We start from the raw sequence: 19264 nt of genomic DNA on the forward strand, positions 1-19264 counted from the left end.
TGATCGTACAATATGCATATTATTATTATTATTGGATAGAAAACAGTCTATAGTTTCTATAGGAGTTGAAATTTTGTCTCTAAGTGGAACAGAGCCCATTCTACAGCAATTTCCCTGACATGGAGTCAGATTTGAGAAACGTTGGCCACTTTTCTGAAGTCATTTAAACGGGCACTGTCGTTGCTATGACTATACGGACACTTCTTACGTCTTCCCCTGGATGCCTTTACGTGATGACGATTCCAACGGGCTCGATTGCTCGTTCACAGGCCCTACAAATGAAAAAAACCTTTAGCTAGCAAGTCTTTTCTTGCTGCGTAACGCGCGTGGAAGACACCGACCCTCTCCTGTTCCAAGCGTTAGTTTAGCCTGTTATATTTCTCCGGTCATCTTTTCACTCGTTATAGGAGTTACAAACATCACAAAGTAGTTAATTTAAAGCGTTTTATAGCAATTTATATCCGTTTAGTGCGATTTTGGGACATTTATTTTTGCAACGATGTGAAAAGTTGGGCACGCTTTTCAGTTCATCCCGAACGTAGTTGACATTTCCACATGGCAAGAGGACAGCTTTCCACCAAAAGACGATTTCTCCCAAGAAAGGATCCTTTGCCCAAGATACTGATGGAAGAACAGCTCAAGGTAGGACATTTTTATTATGATAAATCGTGTTTCTGTCGAAACATTTTAGTGGCTTAGGACGCCATGTTTTTTGACGTAGCTTCGCTTGGCGCAAACTGTATTGAAAAGTAAGGATAAATTAAAAAATGTAATAACGCAATTGTATTAAGAATTAAATTGTCTATCAATCCCTGTCCACCCTATATTTTTTAGTCACGTTTATGAGTATTTATGTATAAGAGTAGATCACTGTCTAAGTGGCGCAAGGACGTTTTCTTTACCAGCTTGTCTACATTTCACATTGTCTAACCATGATTTTGGTGGCTAAATATAAACATTTTCGATCAAACTGTATATGCATGTTGTAATGTGATGTTACAGGAGTGTCATCGGAAGAATTCTGAGAAGGTTAGTGAAAAAATTAATATCTTTTGGCGATGTTGACTTTTATCGCTCACTTTGGCTAGAATCAATGCTGGGCTGCTAATTGCTATGTGCTAAGCTAATATAACGATTTATTGTGTTTTCGCTGTAAGACACTTAGAAAATCTGAAATATTGTCTGTATTCACAGGATCTGTGTCTTTCGATTCGTGTATGCTGTGTATTTTTACGAAATGTTTGATGATTAGTAGTTAGGTAAACACGTTGCTCATTGTAATTATTCTAGTCCATTTGTGATGGTGGGTGCAATTGTAAACTATGCCATATACCTGAAATATGCACTTTTTTCTAACAAAACCTATCCCATACCATAAATATGTTATCAGACTGTCATCTAATGAGTTTTTTTGTTGGTTAGGGGCTATAAATATCTTAGTTTAGCCGAATTGGTGATGGCTACTGGTGTTGGTGGACAAATAAAAGATGGTGGATTATGCTAATGTGTTTTTAGGTAATAGATGTACATCTTTACATATTGTGTCTTCCCTGTAAAACATTTTAAAAATCGGAAATGTTGACTGGATTCATAAGATCTGTGTCTTTCATTAGCTGTATTGGACTTTAATGTGTGAAAGTTAAATATTTTAAAAAAATATTTTTTTTGAATTTCGCGGCACTGGTTTTTCAGTGGGGGGGGGGGGGGAGTGCCGCTAGCGCCACGCTGATCCTAGACAGGTTAAACATGTTGCAGATAAAGGTTACAAAGTAAAGAGGGAAAAAGTTCAATGCTGCCGCAGAACTGTACAGTTCCTTGGAAGAGTACTGTCAGGTAAAGGTCAGGCTGTATCCACAGCACAGCGTACCTCCATCTTGGAACATCCTAAACCCTCCACAGTTCAACACCTACTCTTCTTTCTGGGACTCACTGGTTACAGCAGGACTCACATCCCTGAGTATTGCCTTAAGGTTGACCCTTTGCGGGAAATACTGAGAGAAGCAGGAAACAGGAACCTTACTGCCAACCTCACCTGGACCACTGAGGGTGAGTTAGCATTCATCGCTCTGAAACAGACATTACCACAGGCCGAAGCTCTGTCTCTGCCCGATTACACGCTGCCATTCAGGTTGGATGTTTCTGAGCAGGATGGTTATGTCCATTCCATCCTGTATCAGAAACAAATGGGAGAGAGGAGAGTACTACATTACTACAGTGCCCAATTAGATAACATTGAATGTGGACAAACTGATTGTGCGAGACACATTGCAACCCTGTCCAAGGCAATTGGGAAAACTGCTCATATTGTTATGAGACACCCTCTGGAAATCAACACAGATCATGGAGTAACAGTTTTCATTGGCTCTAAACTGTTTACTCTATCAAGCAAAAGAAAATCAAATATCACAAAAATGATCACGGCCAAACACATTACCTATGTGAACGAGGTGACCAACATGACGGATGGGATGGGGAATGGAGAACCACACATCTGTGAGGACAGGGCAGCAAAACAAGTAAAGGTGAGAATGGACCTTGAGAATGTTCCACTGGAGCGAACAGTGGAGACCCTTTTTACAGATGGATGCTGTTACAGGTCAAAGGACCCAGGAGGAGGTAACATAGCATCCTATGCAGTGGTAAAACAAGAAGGAATGGCAGGAAGACATGAGGTGGTGGAAGCAAAGAACTTGGACCCATCTGAGGCCTCAGCCCAGTTGGCTGACCACAGAGCACTAAGGAGAGCTCTGGAACTGAGCAAAGGAAAAAGAGTGAACATTTACACAGACTCTGCATACGCACATGGTATTGCACACATAGATGGCCCACAGTGGATGAGGAGGGGCTATCTGACCAGTTCAAATGAACCCATAAAACACAAACAAGAAGTACAACGATTGATCGAAGCAATTCATCTACCAACAAGTGTGGCCATTATGAAATGCAAAGGACACAGTAAGGAGAACACAAAAGTGAGGGAAGGAAATTATATGGTGGATCAAGCAGCCAAAGAAGCAGGAGGATATACTGCACAGCAGATACTACAGAGGACGGGAGAAATGCAAGATGAGCTGACAATGGACACAGTCAGGCAGCTACAAGAGGCTGCGGACGTGTATGAACAGACTGTTTGGAATAGGCATGGAGCCAGAAGAGATCACAAAGGAATCTGGAGATCACACATGGGAAAGACAGTAGCACCCATCAAACTGCTCAGGTCAATGATACGAGAAGAACATAACAAGGCACATGGGGGTTGGAAGAGCGTGGCTAAAGCTCTGGAAATTGTGTGGTGGCACCCCCAAATGCAGGACATGACAAGAGAAGTTTCAGAAAGCTGTGAGATCTGCAAAGGTTACAACAACAAGATCTCATTGGGAGCAGTAATAGTGAGTTTCCCTATACCTGATGCACCTTTCCAGGACATATGCATTGACTTTACTGACATGGGACAAGACAACCAAGTGGAAGGGAAAAGATACCTGTTGATGGTGGACAGGTTCACCAGATGAGTGGAAGCCATCCCAACAGCAAGGGAAGATGCCAAGGTTGTTGTTAAATGGCTACGAAGAGACCTTATCCCAAGGTTTGGGGTTCCTCGAATGGTCCGATCCGACAATGGCTCCCACTTCAAGAATGAACACCTGAAAGAGGTGGAACAAGCATTGGGGATCACCCACAAATTTGGGTCAGTGTATCACCCCCAATCTCAGGGCCTCGTAGAGAGAGCCAACCAGACTTTGAAATTAAAAATGGCCAAAATAATGTCAGGGACCAAGCTAAAATGGGTAGATGCGCTACCTCTAGCTTTAATGTCCATGAGAAACTCACCAGGGTCAGACACACACCTTTTGTAACAGTATAACTTTATGGCGTGGAAACATAACCAACCCTGTTACACTTACACCACATGAACTGTTGACAGGGAGAAGAATGCCAGGTCCACCTGCTGATAACATGAGTTTGCCTAGGCTAGACATTGCTAAAATCAGATACACAGACTACCTGCAGGCTCTAACCTCTCTTGTCGAAAGACTGTCCAAACAGGTGGTGGAGGTCCGTACTCCTGCGGTTGAGACCACAGACGAAAACAGGGACATCCTGGTTGGTGACTGGGTGCGAGTGAAGGTGCACTCCAGGAAGTGGACAGAGCCCAGGTGGAAGGGACCGTTCCAAGTAAAAGAAGTAGCCAGTCACTCCCTGAGGGTACGCACAGACCGAAAAGACACTTGGTACCACAGGACCCACTGTACAAAAGACTCAGGCCCGGAGAGAACGTTAGATCAAGTAGTAACAGACCTGTCTGAGTCTCAGCCATGACTCCAATTGTTCTCATGTGGATAGGACTAGTTGGGTTGACAACAATATGGGGGAAGGAAATAGAGACTATACAGCTGACTGAGGGTGATTCCAGTGCTATCAGACTCAAGGGATGCAAGATATTCAACCAGGCCAGTCCAATGGGAATATGTAGCTGGAAGCTCAACTCGGTGACATACAAAAAAGAGTGTACAATAGACACTTGGTTTAGGAGGCAGCAAGTATATCTCTGTAATGGGCATGGGTGTGCTTATTGGGATTACATGATTACAAATACGGGTCCTTATTGGGAATGGAGGAGGGGTTACCCGTACAGCATAGGGGACCCGACAAAAGTAGACAGGTTTTCCATTATCTGGGGAAGGGGTGAGGGGCAGTCTGATGTTTGTAAAGGTGATGAAATCCTACTAACAGTTAAGTCTGTCAAGCTCTCGGATACAGGAACATATACGCTGGGGATAAGGGTGTCGGGACACGACCTTATGGGATCAATTGCCCTGAAGGTACTGCCGAAACCACCACCAGTTCCAACCGGACAGAGACAGATCCAGTCGAACGGCTCCACCACTCCAGGTCCAACTCTAAATCCACCAACTAAAATATTGAACCCGGTGCAGGTAATAAATGTTAAGGATATCACAGACAGTGACCAATTAGGCACTGAAACTGGTTATGAGGGGAGGAAAAATATGTGGTTAGCCTACATGAGGTATACAGCTAAAACACTCAACAGAAAATACTGTGTTATCTGTGGGCATGCTAGACCTGTTCTGGCAACACACCCTTTTGCTCTAGGCAGCGGGGAAGGTTGGATGTGCATATTGGAAAGATTTTATCATGTCAACCCAAACTCTACCCTGTGTAAAGCTCTGAGCCTTATTTTCCCAGAGGTTCCTCCCCAAAAGGCCCCATGGGGTGTCAGGGCATATGGAGGGAATTACAGCTGTATCACTGGTACAGGTAGGGGGGTGGACTATGGTCAATTGCCCGAGGCGGATTGTATCAGTAAAGTCACCATTAATGCTACCTGGCCAGTAGATGGGCTAAACCAAACGAGAGGTGTTGCTGACGTATGGTGGATATGTGGCCCCAACAGGCGGTTGACACCTATTCTTAAAGGTGAATGGCAAGGTACATGTGCCCTGGCTAGTCTTATAATACCATTAACCATTATTGAAGTTACAGCTAACCAACTCCTGGGATCCGCTCATGACCCAGATGCTCGTGACCAACCCAGTAGGAGACAGAAACGTGATGCTCCTTGGTCCGAGGGGACAGATAACATCCACACCAACCTGTTGGGGGTCCCAATAGGGGTCCCTCACGAATTTCAGGCACTAAACCGGAATGATGGCCTGTGGTACTTATTGCCCATTATTGGCCCAGCCATTGTTGATGCTAAACAAACTGCCTGAATCAATTATATCTATTACAATCAGCAACGTTTTGTTAATTACACTTACACTGCACTTACAAGTATGGCTGAACAATTAGAGGCTACCTCTAGAACTGCCAGGCAGAATAAGCTAGCTTTGGACATGCTCCTTGCCAGTCAGGGAGGGGTCTGTAAAATGTTTGGGGAACAATGCTGTACTTTCATCCCTAATAACACCAGCCCTGATGGAAGCATTTCAAAAGCTCTAAGTGGTCTAGATAAACTATCTGTGGAAATGAAGGGCTTGGCTGGAGCGGAGGAGGGGGGACTGTTCTCCTGGCTGGGTGGCTGGTTCGGTAAGTACACTACATTGATGGTTACTGGATTTCTGACCCTCATTGTTGTATTCCTTATGCTGATGTGCTGTGCCGCTTGCATCATACCTTGTTTGAAGAAATCTGTTACAGATGTGGCGCAGGCTACAGGTATGATGCCATTGCTTGAGACTCCGGAAGTAGACGCTGACACTGAGTCTAACTTACGGAGAAAAATGGGGCTGACTGAGGATGATCCTTGGTTTGCTGTGGGTGAGGTTGTGGAATGAAAAAGTTGAAAATCAGTAGCTTAATGTAACTAACATACATGTAAGAACTTGTCCTCCCTTATGTGAAGGTTTAAAGTTCCTGGGTAGCAAGGAGCCCACCTGGGACAAGATAGGTGTAGTAGGGAGGACCAGATGGTTTTAATGTTTGCTAGGGGTGTAAAAAGGGTGTAAAAAGGGGGATTGTGAAGGATGGTTTTGTTCTCTTTTAACATAAATATATGCCTTATAGAAATAGGACATGTTAATCACAAACATAGCGTGACAGCAGAAAAGCTGTTGTTAATCTAGGGTGTCGACTGTGCAAACCACAAGGTTGAGACAAGATGGAAAAATGCTGAATAACAAGAAAACAGGAACTGAGGAATGTGTAGGGAAAATGCTGAATAACAAGAAAACAGGAACTGAGGAATGTGTAGAAACCAACAAATCAGCTCAATCTTCACAAACACCATTCTGGACATTTGAATCCTGAGTGCTGGGCACTACCGATAGGCTAGCAAGTTTAAACCACGCTAAGCCTCTACTGTGACAGGCCAACTCTAAAGTTGGAACTACCTCTGTCACAGTATAAAAGAAGATGTCTGTACTATTTCAGTCAGTTCTCTGCTTTACCCTGGGTGGTGATACAGTGAACCCGTATAAACGAAAATTGCATTTACCATTTATCACTTGTGTTAAATAAATATAATTATAGTATATTCAGTGACTCTGAATCACATTTTATCCTGATACCAGATTTGATTGACGTAACCTTTTACACATTACAACCTTTAATTTAAATGGATATTTTTTTGGTCTTCATGTTATGGACATACACAAAATAGTCCAAATTGGTGAATTGAAATGAAAAAATAACTTGCTTAAAACCTGTTTGGGATAGGGGGCAGGATTTTCACTTTTGGATGAAATGCGTGCCCAGAGTAAACTGCCTGCTACTCTGTCCCAGATGCTAATATATGCATATTATCAGTAGTATTGGATAGAAAACACTCTGAAGTTTCTAAAACTGTTTGAATGATGTCTGTGAGTATAACAGAACTCATATGGCAGGCGAAAACCTGAGAAAAATCCAACCAGGAAGTGGGAAATCTGAGGTTTGTAGTTTTTCAAAGCTTGGCCTACCGAATACAGTGTCTATGGGGTCATGTTGCACTTCCTAAGGCTTCCACTAGATGTCAACCATCTTTAGAAACTTGTTTCAGGCTTCTGCTATAAAGGAGGGGGGAATGGGAACTGAATGAGGGATGGGTCTGGCAGAGTGTCTCGGGCTTGTGACGTGCGGTTCCGACAGAGTTAGCTCTCGTTCCAGTGCTTTTCTAGAGACAATGGAATTCTCCGGTTGGAACATTATTGAAGTTTTATGTTAAAAACATCCTAAAGAATGATTCCATACATTGTTTGACATGTTTCTACGACCTGTAACGGAACTTTTCGAGTTTTCTGGACGTAGTGCTCGCGCCTCATGAAGATGGATTACTGGGCTGAACACGCTAACAACAAGTGGCTATTTGGACATAAATGATGGACTTTATGGAACTTTATGGAACAAATCAGTAATTTATTGTTGAACTGGGAGTCCTGGGAGTGCATTCTGATGAAGATCATCAAAGGTAAGTGAATATTTATAATGCTATTTCTGACTTCTGATGACTACACAACATGGCGGATATCTGTTTGGGCTGTTTTGGTCTCTGAGCGCTGTACTCCGTAAAGTTTTTTTGAAATCTGACACAGCGGTTGCATTAAGGAGAAGTGGATCTAAAATTCCATGCATAACAGTTGTATCTTTTAGCAATGTTTATTATGATTTCTGTAAATTGATGTGGCTCTCTGCAAAATCACCGGATGTTTTGGAACTACTGAACATAACGCGCCAATGTAAACTCAGATTTTTGGCTATAAATATGAAATTTACTGAACAAAACATACATGTATTGTGTAACATGAAGTCCTATGAGTGTCATCTGATGAAGATAATCAAAGGTTAGTGAGTAATTTTATCTCTATTTCTGCTTTTTGTGACTCCTCTCTTTGGCTGAAAACATGGCAGTATTTTTCTGTGACTTGGCTCTGACCTAAGATAATCGTTTGGTGTGCTTTCGTCGTAAAGCACACCGATTTTGAAATCGGCCACTGTGGCTCGATTTACAACAAGTGTATCTTTAAAATGGTGTAAAATACATGTATGTTTGAGGAATTTTAATTATGGGATTTCTGTTGTTTTGAATTTGGCGCCCTGCAGTTTCACTGGCTGTTGACGAGCTGGGACGCTACTGTCCCACATACCCTAGTGAGGTTTTAACTAGCTAAATCCTGTGTAATAACTAGTAATTACACTGTACTTAGGCAAACATTAAATGCACTGGGATGACACTCGTATTAGATCTGTTTTCGTAAACTCAACCAAGTTAACCTGTCTAGGATCAGCGTGGCGCTAGCGGCACACCCCCCCCCCCCCCCCACTGAAAAACCAGTGCCGCGAAATTCAAAAAAAATATATTTTTAAAATATTTAACTTTCACACATTAAAGTCCAATACAGCTAATGAAAGACACAGATCTTGTGAATCCAGTCAACATTTCCGATTTTTAAAATGTTTTACAGGGAAGACACAATATGTAAAGATGTACATCTATTACCTAAAAACACATTAGCATAATCCACCATCTTTTATTTGTCCACCAACACCAGTAGCCATCACCAATTCGGCTAAACTAAGATATTTATAGCCCCTAACCAACAAAAAAACTCATTAGATGACAGTCTGATAACATATTTATGGTATGGGATAGGTTTTGTTAGAAAAAAGTGCATATTTCAGGTAGATGGCATAGTTTACAATTGCACCCACCATCACAAATGGACTAGAATAATTACAATGAGCAACGTGTTTACCTAACTACTAATCATCAAACATTTCGTAAAAATACACAGCATACACGAATCGAAAGACACAGATCCTGTGAATACAGACAATATTTCAGATTTTCTAAGTGTCTTACAGCGAAAACACAATAAATCGTTATATTAGCTTAGCACATAGCAATTAGCAGCCCAGCATTGATTCTAGCCAAAGTGAGCGATAAAAGTCAACATCGCCAAAAGATATTAATTTTTTCACTAACCTTCTCAGAATTCTTCCGATGACACTCCTGTAACATCACATTACAACATGCATATACAGTTTGATCGAAAATGTTTATATTTAGCCACCAAAATCATGGTTAGACAATGTGAAATGTAACTCAGCTGGTCAGAATTTGTCCTTGCGCCACTTAGACAGTGATCTACTCTTATACATAAATACTCATAAACGTGACTAAAAAATATAGGGTGGACAGGGATTGATAGACAATTTAATTCTTAATACAATTGCGTTATTACATTTTTTAATTTATCCTTACTTTTCAATACAGTTTGCGCCAAGCGAAGCTACGTCAAAAAACATGGCGTCCTAAGCCACTAAAATGTTTCGACAGAAACACGATTTATCATAATAAAAATGTCCTACCTTGAGCTGTTCTTCCATCAGTATCTTGGGCAAAGGATCCTTTCTTGGGAGAAATCGTCTTTTGGTGGAAAGCTGTCCTCTTGCCATGTGGAAATGTCAACTACGTTCGGGATGAACTGAAAAGCGTGCCCAACTTTTCACATCGTTGCAAAAATAAATGTCCCAAAATCGCACTAAACGGATATAAATTGCTATAAAACGCTTTAAATTAACTACTTTATGATGTTTGTAACTCCTATAACGAGTGAAAAGATGACCGGAGAAATATAACAGGCTAAACTAACGCTTGGAACAGGAGCGGGTCGGTGTCCAGCACGCGCGTTACGCAGCTCCAAAAGAATGACTAGCTTCAGGGTTTTTTCATTTGTAGGGCCTGTGAACGAGCAATCGAGCCCGTTGGAATCGTCATCACGTAAAGGCATCCAGGGGAAGACGTAAGAAGTGTCCGTATAGTCATAGCAACGACAGTGCCCTTTTAACTGACTTCAGAAAAGTGGCCAACATTTCTCAAATCTGACTCCATGTCAGGGAAATTGCTGTAGAATGGGCTCTGTTCCACTTAGAGACAAAATTTCAACTCCTATAGAAACTATAGACTGTTTTCTATCCAATAATAATAATAATATGCATATTGTACGATCAAGGATTTTGTGGGAAGCCGTTTAAAAAATTAGCCACATTAGCATAAATAGTCTAAACAGCGCCCCCATCCCCAACAGGTTAACCCAGATTGTACGCTTTATTTTAGCAGCAATTGCTAGCAGCAATGTTGACTGGAGATATACTTTAAACCGTGTACATTCGTGGTTAAGTGATTAGACCCTATTGAGTATAGGCTTTAATCTCTCAGACACCCAGAGCATCCACAAAGGATCCCAAACTTTGTCACAGTTGTTAATGAATCGGATGCAGCTGAGAAGAAGCAAAACAAATAGTTGGTTAACTTCTCTGCGCTACGGATCCCTTTTACGGGTTCATTTTCCTAAACAACCGCTGAATTGCAGGGCGCAAAATATTACTAAAATAATTTATAATCATGCAACCACAAGTGAAATATACCAACACACAGTTTAGCTTGTTGTTAATCCACCTATCGTGTCAGATTTAGAAAATATGCTTTGCAGCGAAAGCAATCCAAGCTTTTGTGAGTGTATCAATCGATGCTAGAACAGTTAGCCTTATATTAGCTTGGTTAGCTTGGTCACGAAAGTCAGAAAAGCAATACAATTAATCGCTTACCTTTGATAATCTTCGGATGTTTGCACTCACGAGACTCCCAGTTATTTTTGTTCGATAAATATTACATTTTACAACAAAAAAACTTTCAGAAAACCAAAGCCTCGTTCCGTTCGACGAAAATTCCAAAAAGTATCCGTAATGGTCGTAGAAACATGTCAAATGTTTTTTTATAATCAATCCTCAGGTTGTTTTTAACAAACATAATTGATAATATTTCCACCGGAACGTAACCTATTCAATAAGAGAGAAAAAGAAAATGGAGAGCTACCCCTCTCGCGCGCTGGAACTAATCAGAGGACACCTGACTAGTTTTGAAAAATCTCGCTAATTTTTCAAAATAAAAGCCTGAAACTATGTCTAAAGCCTGGTCACAGCCTGAGGATGCCATTGGAAAAGGAATCTGGTTGATACCCCTTTAAATGGAAGAAAGACGGGCCAGGAAACACAGATTCTTTAAAAAATATATAACTTCCGGGTTAGCTTTTCTCAGGTTTTCGCCTGCAGATTCAGTTTTGTTATACTCACAGTTTTGGAAACTTTGGAGTGTTTTCTATCCTAATCTGTAAATTATTTGCATATTCTACGATCTGGACCTGAGAAGTAGTCCGTTTACCTTGGGAACGTTATTTTAACAATAAAATAATAATCTGACCCCTAGCGTCAAGAGGTGACCTGCCTGCACTCGCACCAAAACATGAGATAAATAAGACAAGACCTAAGCCAGAAGAGAGAGAGACTTTTACTTTTTGCATATATTTAATGAGCCAACCTCATTGTAATAAAAACACCACATTATCCCCCCCCCCCCCCCTAAAAACACATTGTGTACCACCAGTGAAAGAGCGAGAGAGGATCTATCTATATAGCCTAACATAGCAGGCCTAAAATAAAAGCTTGTGCAGGTTAGAAGAAACCAGAAACTGGTTTTCGGGCTTTGCCTCTGCTTTTCCCCTGAAAACCGGATGTTTGTGCTGACTCCACTGAGCCTGCCCTCAATACAGCGCCAGCCACCATTGTTTGTGATGTTTCAACAAAACCAATTCACATGAAAAATACAACGTGTGATAAGTAACTCTCTTCAACCTTTCGTAAACCAGGAAAGTGACTTCCCTCAGAGCCCTATGGTACCTGGTCAAAAGAAATTCTCAAGATAAGGAATAGGGTGCCAATTAGGTCACAGCCTATGTATTCAAATGTAGTCATGTGGAGCGGGCAGCTGGGCAGTTCAGGCAAGCCGCCATCAATTGCCATACATTGCGCAGAGGTTAGGTGCTGCATTTTCCCAGTTTCGGGTTCTATGAAACAAGTCCATGAAGGTGTGATTTGACTGCCACACTGTATCTGTATTGGAAGAACAGCTATCTTGAACAACTGTTTTCGTAAAACAGAGGATTGTATGGAGGCAAGTAGCTGGATTCTGGAATTTGTCTAATGTCCTTGTTACCCTACAGCAACCCCCTAGGGGTTACTATAGCACTTTGACACAATTAGTGATGGGCTGCATTCCGTGTGACTGTCAAATAAAACGTCAAAATACAGGTGTGCTTCATTGCCCCTGCATGAATTAACAATGACTCTCCGTCTGTCTTTATCTCGTTCACTCTCTCTTTCTGTCTCTCACTCTGCTCTACTCTGTTCTGTTCTGTGTTTGGTGCTGATTCATATTCTGGCAAAAAATCAAATATTGTGTTGTCATACGGACACATACTGACTGTCGATGATTTGAACCCATTTGTTTCGTTATTTAAAAATGTATACATTTCTTTTTTGCACTTCAGACTGACAGATGACACAGACCGCAGTCATTTTGAAGTCGCCGATCTTCTAGCCATCACTGATCCATTTTTCATTTTCCATTGTTTTTTTCTTGTCTTCCTTCACACCTGGTTCCAATCCCATCAATAACATGTTGTGTATTTAACCCTCTGTTTCCCCTCATGTCCTTGTTGGAGATTGTTTTGATTGTATGTGATGTGCTATTTAGTGTTGGTGTGCAACGGGTTTTGTACCCACTTTGTTATTTAGTAAATTTTTGTTATTTTGGAGTTTTGGCTGAATTTATTAAACAACTCAGTTTATACCAAGTTCGTTCTCCTGCACCTGACTTCCCTGCCACCAACACGCACCCATTACACATTTGAAGTTCACATTCTGCTCTTCTGATGTGGCCCTGCATTTTGTAGGAACAAACAGTAGATGACTGCAGTCTGAACGAGCCAGGTTTCTCCTTCTCTCTGCTCCGAGTTAAATTATCTTCAAGATGCTGGTAATTCTGCTATTAATGTATTAGTTAATGTATTCATGTTTAACCTGTTGGGGATGGGGGCGCTGTTTAGACTATTTATGCTAATGTGGCTAATTTTTTAAACGGCTTCCCACAAAATCCTTGATCGTACAATATGCATATTATTATTATTATTGGATAGAAAACAGTCTATAGTTTCTATAGGAGTTGAAATTTTGTCTCTAAGTGGAACAGAGCCCATTCTACAGCAATTTCCCTGACATGGAGTCAGATTTGAGAAACGTTGGCCACTTTTCTGAAGTCATTTAAACGGGCACTGTCGTTGCTATGACTATACGGACACTTCTTACGTCTTCCCCTGGATGCCTTTACGTGATGACGATTCCAACGGGCTCGATTGCTCGTTCACAGGCCCTACAAATGAAAAAAACCTTTAGCTAGCAAGTCTTTTCTTGCTGCGTAACGCGCGTGGAAGACACCGACCCTCTCCTGTTCCAAGCGTTAGTTTAGCCTGTTATATTTCTCCGGTCATCTTTTCACTCGTTATAGGAGTTACAAACATCACAAAGTAGTTAATTTAAAGCGTTTTATAGCAATTTATATCCGTTTAGTGCGATTTTGGGACATTTATTTTTGCAACGATGTGAAAAGTTGGGAACGCTTTTCAGTTCATCCCGAACGTAGTTGACATTTCCACATGGCAAGAGGACAGCTTTCCACCAAAAGACGATTTCTCCCAAGAAAGGATCCTTTGCCCAAGATACTGATGGAAGAACAGCTCAAGGTAGGACATTTTTATTATGATAAATCGTGTTTCTGTCGAAACATTTTAGTGGCTTAGGACGCCATGTTTTTTGACGTAGCTTCGCTTGGCGCAAACTGTATTGAAAAGTAAGGATAAATTAAAAAATGTAATAACGCAATTGTATTAAGAATTAAATTGTCTATCAATCCCTGTCCACCCTATATTTTTTAGTCACGTTTATGAGTATTTATGTATAAGAGTAGATCACTGTCTAAGTGGCGCAAGGACGTTTTCTTTACCAGCTTGTCTACATTTCACATTGTCTAACCATGATTTTGGTGGCTAAATATAAACATTTTCGATCAAACTGTATATGCATGTTGTAATGTGATGTTACAGGAGTGTCATCGGAAGAATTCTGAGAAGGTTAGTGAAAAAATTAATATCTTTTGGCGATGTTGACTTTTATCGCTCACTTTGGCTAGAATCAATGCTGGGCTGCTAATTGCTATGTGCTAAGCTAATATAACGATTTATTGTGTTTTCGCTGTAAGACACTTAGAAAATCTGAAATATTGTCTGTATTCACAGGATCTGTGTCTTTCGATTCGTGTATGCTGTGTATTTTTACGAAATGTTTGATGATTAGTAGTTAGGTAAACACGTTGCTCATTGTAATTATTCTAGTCCATTTGTGATGGTGGGTGCAATTGTAAACTATGCCATATACCTGAAATATGCACTTTTTTCTAACAAAACCTATCCCATACCATAAATATGTTATCAGACTGTCATCTAATGAGTTTTTTTGTTGGTTAGGGGCTATAAATATCTTAGTTTAGCCGAATTGGTGATGGCTACTGGTGTTGGTGGACAAATAAAAGATGGTGGATTATGCTAATGTGTTTTTAGGTAATAGATGTACATCTTTACATATTGTGTCTTCCCTGTAAAACATTTTAAAAATCGGAAATGTTGACTGGATTCATAAGATCTGTGTCTTTCATTAGCTGTATTGGACTTTAATGTGTGAAAGTTAAATATTTTAAAAAAATATTTTTTTTGAATTTCGCGGCACTGGTTTTTCAGTGGGGGGGGGGGGGGTGTGCCGCTAGCGCCACGCTGATCCTAGACAGGTTAAGCGTTCAGTCACATACTTCTCCTCTGATAAGGAAGTGGCCATATTTCAAATCCAATTTATAAGTAGGTTGGCTCTCAAAAAGCAAATTTACAAAGTGATTTCATGCTTTTTTTTTCATTAAGGCAACAAGAGCAAAATAAAAACATTTAGGCTTTAAGTCCATCTTCAGTGTGTGTGATGCACCAGGTCAACGCACCGTTTGGGAGCGCAGTGGTTTCAAGAACCTTTTGCCAATGTGGGATTGAGAAAAATTTGAATGTCAATTGTTGCAATTACCAGAAACAAACCAAGAAATAAAGGAATTTCAATGGATTAGATTTCGTACAAACTACTGAACGTTGCCATATGAGTTCTGTTATACTCACAGACATTATTTTAACAGTTTTGGAAACTTTAGAGTGTTTTCTATCCAAATCTAAATCCAAATCTACTAATACTAATCTACTACTATATGCAGGTCCTAGCTTCTGGGCTTGAGTAACAGGCAGTTTACTCTGGGCACGCTTTTCATCCAAACTTCCCAATGCTGCCCCTTATCCCAAACAGGTTTTAAGTATTGCAGTCATTTCAAATCAAATTGTACTTGTCACATGCGCCAATTACAACAGCTGTAGACCTTACAGTGAAATGCTTACTTACAAACCCTTAACCAACAATGCAGTTTGAAGAAAAATAAATGTTAAGTCAAAAATAGATAAGTAAAAATGTTTAAATAAAAGTAACAAACAATTAAACAGCAGCAATATAATAACAATCGTGAGTCTATATACAGTGGGTACCGGTACAGAGTCAATGTGTGGGGGCACCGGTTGGTCAAGATAATTGAGGTAATATGTACATGTAGGTAGAGTTAAAGTGACTATGCATAGATTATAAACAGGGAGTAGCAGCAGTGTAAAAGGGGGGGGGGTGGCAATGCAAATAGTCTGGGTAGCCATTTGATTAGCTGTTCAAGAGTTTTATGGCTTGGGGGTAGAAGCTGTTAAGAAGTCTTTTAGACCTAGACTTGGTGCTCCGGTACCGCTTGCCGTGCGGTAGCAGAGAGAACAGTCTATGACTAGGGTGGCTGGAGTCTTTGACAATTTTTAGGGCCTTCCTCTGACACTGCCTGGTAAAGAGGTCCTTGATGGCAGGAAGCTTGGCCCCAGTGATATACTGGGCCGTATGCACTACCCTCTGTAGTACCTTGTGGTCAGAGGCTGAGCAGTGGCCATACCAAGCAGTGATGCAACCAGTCAGGATACTCTCGAAGGTGCAGCAGTAGAATCTTTTGAGGGTTTGAGGACCCATGCCAAATCTTTTCAGTCTCCTGAGGGGAATAGGCTTTGTTGTGCCCTCTTCACAACTGTCTTGGTGTGTTTGGACCATGATAGTTTGTTGGTGATGTGGAGACCAAGGAAAGCTCTCAACCTGCTCCACTACAGCCCCATTGATGAGAATGGGGGTGTGCTCGGTCCTCCTTTTACTGTAGTCATCTCCTTTCTTTTGACCAGGTTGAGGGAGAGGTTGTTGTCCTGGCACCACACTGCCAGGTCTCTGACCTCCTCCCTATAGGCTGTCTCTCATCATTGTCGGTAATCAGGCCTACCACTGTTTTGTCATCAGCAAACTTCATGATGGTGTTGGAGTCGTGCATGGCCATGCAGTCATGAGTGAACAGGGAGTACAGGAGGGGACTGAGCACGCACCCCTGAGGAACCCCCGTGTTGAGGATCAGCTTGGTGGATGTGTTGCTACCTACCCTTACCACCTGGGGGCGGCCCCTCAGGAAGTCCAAGATCCAGCTGCAGATGGAGGGGTTTAGTCCCAGGGTCCTTAGCTTAGTGATGAGCTTTGAGGGCAATATGGTGTTGAACGCTGAGCGGTAGTCAATGAGTTGGATTCTTACATAGGTGTTCCTTTCGTCCAGGTGGGAAAGGGCAGTGTGGAGTGCAATAGAGATTGTATCATCTGGGGATCTTTTGGTGCAGGTATGCAATTTGAAGTGGGTTTTTATTTATTTTTATTTCACCTTTATTTAACCAGGTAGGCTAGTTGAGAACAAGTTCTCATTTGCAACTGCGACCTGGCCAAGATAAAGCATAGCAGTGTGAACAGACAACAACACAGAGTTACACATGGAGTAAACAATAAACAAGTCAACATGGTAGAAAAAACGAGAATCTATATAAAATGTGTGCAAAAGGCATGAGGAGGTAGGCAATAAATCGAATAATTACTATTTAGCAGATTAACACTGGAGTGATAAATCATCAGATGATCATGTGCAAGTAGAGATACTGGTGTGCAAAAGAGCAGAAAAGTAAATCAATAAAAGCAGTATGGGGGGGTGAGGTAGGTAAATTGGGTGGGCTATATACCGATGGACTATGTACAGCTGCAGCGATCGGTTAGCTGCTCGGATAGCAGATGTTTAAAGTTGTTGAGGGAGATAAAAGTCTCCACCTTCAGAGATTTTTGCAATTCGTTCCAGTCGCAGGCAGCAGAGAACTGGAAGGAAAGGCGTCCAAATGAGGTTTTGGCTTTAGGGATGATCAATGAGATACACCTGCTGGAGCGCGTGCTACGGGTGGGTGAGCCATCGTGACCAGTGAACTGAGATAAGGCGGCACTTTACCTAGCATAGCCTTGTAGATGACCTGGAGCCAGTGGGTCTGACGACGAACATGTAGCGAGGGCCAGCCGACTAGGGCATACAGGTCGCAGTGGTGTGTCGTATAAGGTGCTTTAGTAACAAAACGGATGGCACTGTGATAAACTGCATCCAGTTTGCTGAGTAGAGTATTGGAAGCTATTTTGTAGATGACATCGCCGAAGTCGAGGATCGGTAGGATAGTCAGTTTTACTAGGGTAAGTTTGGCGGCGTGAGTGAAGGAGGCTTTGTTGCGAAATAGAAAGCCGACTCTAGATTGGATTTTGGATTGGAGATGTTTGATATGAGTATGGAAGGAGAGTTTGCAGTCTAGCCAGACACCTAGGTACTTATTAGATGTCCACATATTCTAGGTCGGAACCGTCCAGGGTGGTGATGCTAGTCGGGCGTGCGGGTGCAGTCAGCGAACGGTTGAAAAGCATGCATTTGGTTTTACTAGCGTTTAAGAGCAGTTGGAGGCCACGGAAGGAGTGTTGTATGGCATTGAAGCTCGTTTGGAGGTTAGATAGCACAGTGTCCAAGGAAGGGCCAGAAGTATACAGAATGGTGTCGTCTGCGTAGAGGTGGATCAGGGAATCGCCCGCAGCAAGTGCAACATCATTGATATATACAGAGAAAAGAGTCTGTGCCCAAGAACACTAATGTAACCTGCCTAAATGATTACTGACCCGTAGCACTCACGTCTGCTTTGAAAGGGTTTCGGGTTTCTGGGATAATGTTGTTGATGTAAGCCCTGACCAGCCTTTCAAAGCACTTCATGTCTACAGACGTGAGTGCTACGGGTCAGTAATCATTTAGGCAGGTTACATTAGTGTTCTTGGGCACAGAGACTATAGTGGACTGCTTGAAACATGTTGGTATTACAGACTCAGTCAGGGAGAGGTTGAAAATGTCAGGTAAGGCACATGCCAGTTGGCAAGCGCATGCTCGGAGTACACGTCCTGGTAATGCGTCTGGCCCAGCAGCCTTGTGAATGTTGACCTGATTAACTTCTTTGGTATAGGGGGCAGCATTTTCACTTTTGGATGAATTGCGTGCCCATAGGGAACTGCCTCCTACTCTGTCCCACATGCTAATATATGCATATTATTATTACTATTGGATAGAAAACACTCTGAAGTTTCTAAAACTGTTTGAATGATGTCTGAGTATAACAGAACTCATATGGCAGGCAAAAATCTAAGAACAAATCCAAACAGGAAGTGAGAAATCTGAGTGGTCGTTGTTAAAATCATCGCCTATTCAATTCCCTGTAATATATGGATCTGTTTGCACTTCATACGCCTTCCACTAGATGTCAACAGTCAGTAGAACGTGGAATGAAGCTTATGCTGTGTTGTGGGACCGGCTGGGAGGGGAATGAGTGAGTGGTCTGACAGATTGCCAGTTCTTGGTCGGGCGCTTATCTCATTATATCGTCTTGCGTTCCAT

The 19264-nt window shown here is 41.7% G+C and overlaps 1 protein-coding gene and 1 pseudogene across 1 annotated transcript in view; both read left to right on the forward strand.

Annotated features, from left to right (window-relative positions):
• The window catches only part of LOC129821426 (uncharacterized), a 59348-nt gene that overhangs the window by 22601 nt on the left and 17483 nt on the right, over positions 1–19264 (forward strand). The gene's annotated exons all lie outside the window — the stretch shown is intronic.
• Positions 1–19264, forward strand: part of LOC129821505 (uncharacterized) — a 34762-nt pseudogene that overhangs the window by 6286 nt on the left and 9212 nt on the right.

This window comes from Salvelinus fontinalis, chromosome 23 (assembly GCF_029448725.1).
Source record: "Salvelinus fontinalis isolate EN_2023a chromosome 23, ASM2944872v1, whole genome shotgun sequence".
In the NCBI taxonomy this organism is placed as follows: domain Eukaryota; kingdom Metazoa; phylum Chordata; class Actinopteri; order Salmoniformes; family Salmonidae; genus Salvelinus; species Salvelinus fontinalis.